At 34.0% G+C, this 5852-nt stretch overlaps 1 protein-coding gene across 7 annotated transcripts in view; it reads right to left on the reverse strand.

Annotated features, from left to right (window-relative positions):
• LOC107685089 (sodium-dependent serotonin transporter-like) overlaps positions 1 to 3770 on the reverse strand; it is a 17049-nt gene extending 13279 nt beyond the window's left edge. The window contains exons 1-2 of one of the 7 annotated variants that reach the window (XM_016481567.1): positions 3420 to 3768; positions 657 to 677 (exon numbers count right to left, since the gene is read on the reverse strand). The gene's annotated coding sequence lies outside the window, so the exon portion shown is untranslated. The other 6 variants (XM_016481569.1, XM_016481570.1, XM_016481566.1 and 3 more) reach the window with 6 other exon arrangements.
• Positions 3771 to 5852: the final 2082 nt, after the last annotated feature.

The raw sequence follows: 5852 nt of genomic DNA on the forward strand, positions 1-5852 counted from the left end.
GAGAGAGAGAGAGGGGGGGGTCACATCACAGTGGAGTCAGCTGTCTTAACCGTGGCTTGTGTACTGCACACATACCAGCTTCATCACTGTGTCTGTCACGCGACTCTGTTCCCCTTTCGGGCGCTGTCTTTACATTTATTTTGAAAGCTGAAGCTCGCGATTATGGTAAGGGGCGTTACATTTCCGACGAGTGCTTGCGGTGTTCGGCCAATCACAATGCACTGGGTCAGCTGGCCAATCAGAGCAGACTGCGCTTGTCGGAAGGAGGGACTTTGTAGAAAACGAAGCGCTTGAGAGAGGCGGGGCATAGAGGACCTACAATAATGTACAGTATTTGAAAAAGAATGTGTTTTTTGAACATTAAAGCATGTCAACATATTCTGTTACACCAAATACACAAAATAATGATCTTTAAAAAAGCATCACATGACCCCTTTAAAATATAGGCCTTGTTTATCAATTCATCTTCTAAGTGCCAAGGCGAATAAGTGAATTATGCACACAGTTAAGTCTCTAATTGTAAACAAGATTTTAGAGATAAATATGAACACACAATGTGGTTTCCACATGTACTTTTAAGCTGTATGTAATGTAACAACTACACTTTAGATGTAAACAATAAGGGTTAAATCGACAGGAAAAGATAAATACATTACCCTTCGGTTCTTCTGAATGATCTGCAATCCAGAAATAACACAGCTAGGACAAATGATGGACACAAAACCTATTAACTTTTGAATGAAATGCCATACACTACAATACAACAGACACTCGATGGCTTTGAACTATTCAAACACTGCAAGTTGTCAATTTCTTAACATGGCATTAGAGATTATTAAAATGTCTTTGTATACTTGGATAAAAGCCATCACCTCAGGCCAAACATACAAACAAAACACACACACACACTCACTCACACTCACACAAAACCAATAATATAAGATAATAATGTAAGATTTGCATTTTGGAACAGAGAAAGTAGGTCATGGAAAGTTCGATTCAGTCCTATAGTGCAATACTGTACAGTGTGCACACTATACAACTTTTAGTGGGGTCAGCTTTTTTGATAATTTGTAATTAATTAATTAATTAATTAATGTATTTATTCATTTTTATTATTATTCTTAAAGGAATTTTAACCATTTGCTGCATTATTAAATCAAATAAAGGTGATTTCCAAGGTGTCAAGATGCACCTTGTTCCGTGCAAATTGTAATTTGTTAAATAAAAAAGTTATTTTAATATGAAAATTTATAAGAAAGTGAAATTTGATTGGTGCCCTAGTGGTAAAAGGTGTACTTTTTTCCATTAACTATTAACTTGTTCCATTAACGTTTAACAACCAAAATTAACCAAATACTTTTGTCTTCAATTTTGCCAGCATATACATGAACCTTTTTTATGAAATGTTTTGATTGAAAAGCATGTCTTAAGTAAGAATATCTTTTTCTTAAAAGTATGTAGAGGGAGACATGGGATGGTTGTAACATTTTTGACATTTCTGTCTTTATCTTGGAGTTCTTGTAAGTGAGTGTGTTCAAAATGTGATTCAAACTAGTTACAAGTGTCTGATATTAAATGGCATAGCTGTTATCTTGGCAGCATAAACATGCATAGTTTAGTTTCAAACACAAGGAATGAAATGTAACAATTCACCCCATAGTCCGGATTAGCTGTAACATACCCTGGAGTACGATGTAACATTATGCAATAAGGATTATGACAAAAAATGGATTTTGAAATCTTTTGAGCAAATGTGCACTAGCTTCAACAATTGAACAGTGTTTGTGTGTGTGTGTGTGTGTGTGTGTGTGTGTGTTTAATCATGTTTGTTAATGTCAGTCATAGTAATTGGCCATAATAAAATTGAACTTGAGCACTTCAAAGAAAACACATAAATAAATAAAAAAATTGCTTGGGGTAGGTTATAACCATAGACTGTATAAAAAGGTTATAACATGTTTCATTGATGTTACAACTAACCCTGAGTCTTGTAGCCATGAACTAGCTCACCTTACAGCTAACAGCCAACTAGCACTAATAAAATATCTACACAGACCCACAATAAACATAATTTAACTTTGATGAGTTTAACTACAAAGCAGGGACTGCCATCACAAAATTAAATGAAGTATAAAAAGTTACTTTCTTACCTCAAAATTAGTTTTTCTCCTCTAAAATCTGCTGTCTGCCACAGGGCTCTACCTCCTCACATGTGGAATAAAGACTACATTGAGAATGTGTGAAGTGAATTAGCTGATTTGTAACTAGTTCCTTAATTTGAGAAATTGAAAGTGTTACATCTGACCCGTGTTACAACCATCCCGTCTCCCTAATCATAATAGGCTATTCTTCTAAGCGAAATGAAATGAGGAACGGATGTTGCTATCACGCGCATATCTAAATACTTCTATGTCACAATCTGAGCAGAAAACAAGAGGGTTGGCACCTTTGCTAATCGTTGACATGTTGTTGTGAGTGTTCTAGTCTCTGTTTAGACAGTTAGGGGATAGAAGACGAGACAGAGGGATCAGGACAGAAGGACGAGTGCTGACAACGTGATGAAGGCGCAAATGGACCATAAGAGAAGGGACGTATAATCTCTCTAATGACCCTAAACAGAATACACGAAGGACCGCCTCAGGAGAACAACATCACAGATCTCACATCTTATTTTACCTCTTTAAACATACCTATTTTTTCAGGCATTTTCCAATTTATTCCACACATCCTTATTCATTAGCTGTCAAATCTGTACTCTTTTTCTATTTTTATCGCAGAGTTCCTATCTTTTTATTGAGAAGGATGTTCTCTGGACATGTTTTAGGGAGAAACAGCGCCCTCTACAGAGCAGCGAGGAACTGCAAACATATTATTCAAGCCGCTTTTACAGGTACAAATAATACCTTCACGTATGAAAAGCAGATATAATGTATTAGTCAGTAACCTTAAAAATACTAAAAGACATAACTAATTAAGCAGTTTTTAAATATTTCCTTATAGTGTACCTAAAGAGAAAGACAGAGAAAGTGTTACCTACCTTACAGATGTCAAACTGAGTTCTGCAGTTCATGCTAATTTGAGATTTTTGCAGCATCCATCAGAGGATAATACAAACCATTTCCCCCACTTCTTACATGCAAGCACTCACATAATGTTAAGCATACACAACTAATGTAAAGCACCAAGAACATTTACTGAGGATCCATTACATCCAGTTCTGCTTGCCCATCTGAAATATCTTGCCAAATATTGTCCCAAACGTCCACGAGAGGCTGACTTAGTTTTAAAGCTAGATGTAATAGATGCTACAACCCTGTTTTAAATCCACGAAGAGAAACACATATAAGATCCCGCACACATTCACTTAATAGCTCTTCTCAAAGAACCACAATTCTATGACATACAATTACACTTACAGTTTGGAGAACAGCAAGTCTTTCCAATCTGTCTGAGCTAGTAGGTTAATCCGCAACAAGTCCAATGAACTGAAAGGCAGGAGGGAAACAGAGGGATTGGGCAAAGGTATCTCAACTAGGCGAAACAGATATTAAAGGAGGGAAATAAGAAGATTAGGTTGTGTCTGTGACAAATGCACTCCCCCTTTAACTTTCCTGCTAACCAGTGGCAGATCAGGATATGAATTAAGGGCACAAACATTCAGTCAAGAGTCCCATTTCAGCACTCAACTAGAGAGTTCTTGGAATCACTCTCTGATGGGATGAGGACTCGGAGGAATTATTGTTTCATGGAACGGCCAACAAAAAGGTACCATTCCTGGGAGGTCTTTAAAACCCCTTCCACGTGTTTTAATCTATCGTGAGGTCCTGATATTTCTTTCGACCACAGTCTTTGCAAAGTTCAAAAAGGTACTGTCTCTCCATGGTAGTGGAAAGACTGTGTTAAATCCATGCAGTAGTGTGATAATATCATTTTATGTTGTTGGAACGTACTCTGTTTGTCTTAAAGGGACAGTTTGCCATATGGAAGCATTTACTGAAAAATCTTGGTCGCAAGGAGGACTAACTGATTTGGCAAAAATAAAAATAATACATTTGAAAAATACATTTAAATGATCAAATTTCCTGTTCAGTCAGTCATCTGCTGTGTGAACCGCCAAATCTGGTAAACAGCCCAAAAATCTGCAGGTCTTTAGTTTCCTCAACAGACCTTTTCCATATTATGTAGTAGATAAGGTTAAATAAGTTTTAAAAGAAATTTAAATATCTGAAAGGCCTATATTAAGGAGCTTCTAAGAGAAAATTGTGAACACACAACAGTGTTATTTCTAAAAACAACAACAACAAAAAACAGAAACTAAATGAAAACATTTGCTATTGTTAACTAAAATAAAAAATAAACACTTAAACTGGGAAAATTTTAACGACTCCAAAACGAAACTAAAATATCAGAAATATGAAATATCATGAAATAATTGTAGTTTTTGATAATCTGTGCATTATAAAATTTGAAACCCTAATTATTAACATTAAACATCAAAATGCTACTAGTGATAACACTGGCCAGCCTTGAGAAAACTGATCCTGTAAAATATATTTAAATGATCAGTTAATGCGTTATCTTTTGCAGCCCTAAAATACAGCTATATATTAAATATATTCAATATATTAAAATAATACACTAAATAATACTATATATTAAAATATATTTGATTACATTATATATATATATATATATATATATATATATATAGTATATATAAAATATTTTTAATATATTTTAAATGTATCAAAACCTGAACATAAAAAAATTAACTATAACTGAGAGCCAAAGCTAATAAACTAAACAAATAAAGAAAAATTAATCTAAAATGAAAAAGACATTTAAAAATATCAAAGTAAATTAAACAAAATACAAATAAAAAAAAAATTCAAAACAAATAACCCTGGAGTATGTACTCATTAATCTTTTTTCCTTCATACACACTGCTGTTTGGGTGCAATTAAGGGGAATTAACTCTTAATTAGATTTAACACAGATCAAGCTGACTCAACTCAATTTGTTCACTTTTATGCCCCTTAAAACTGGCTGATCTTAGACTCAGACTTCAATAAAGATCAGCAGAGATGAGATGGCCTTAAAACGAAGTTCTTACGGAGTGCATACGTAACATCAGGCACGTTCTGATGTGAACTCCAACAGATAACATCATAGATCTCAAGCCATGATTTAACATATGCTGTGCTGAGAGTCTTCCAATGGGATCTGAAATAATCCTGTTGGTGGAGACCGTTGCACTTAGGATTGCTGTTGTAATGAAATTCTAGTACATGACCCAATAATTGTTGGTTTATGTACTACAAAACATAAATAAAGGATCTTTCTTATATGACTGCCATTCAAAAATATCTACACTACTGTTTAACAGTTTGGGGTAGGTAAGTTTAAAAAAATAAAATAAAAAAAAAGTTTTTGAAAGAAGTATCATATGCTCACCAAGGCTGAAATTATTTGATCAAAATTACAGTAAAAACATTAATATAGTGAAATATTATCACAATGCAACATCACTTTTTTCTATTTTAATATATTTTAAAAATATAATTTATTCCTGTGATGGCTAAGCTGAATTTTCAGCATCATTATTACTTCAGTGTTCAGTGTCACATGACCCTTCAGAAATCATTCTCATATGCTGACTTGGCACTCAAGAAACATTTCTTATTATTATCAATGTTGAAAACAGTTGTGCTGCTTTCTGTAGAAACTATGATACATTTCTTCCAGAATTTTTTGATGAGTAGAAAGTTCAAAAGAATTCTATTTAAAATGTACTTTTTTTGCAATGCAAGTTTAACTTGATCAATTTAATGCATCCTTGCTGAATAAAA

Source organism: Sinocyclocheilus anshuiensis, unplaced genomic scaffold (assembly GCF_001515605.1).
Source record: "Sinocyclocheilus anshuiensis isolate Anshui unplaced genomic scaffold, SAMN03320099.WGS_v1.1 scaffold914, whole genome shotgun sequence".
NCBI lineage: Eukaryota > Metazoa > Chordata > Actinopteri > Cypriniformes > Cyprinidae > Sinocyclocheilus > Sinocyclocheilus anshuiensis.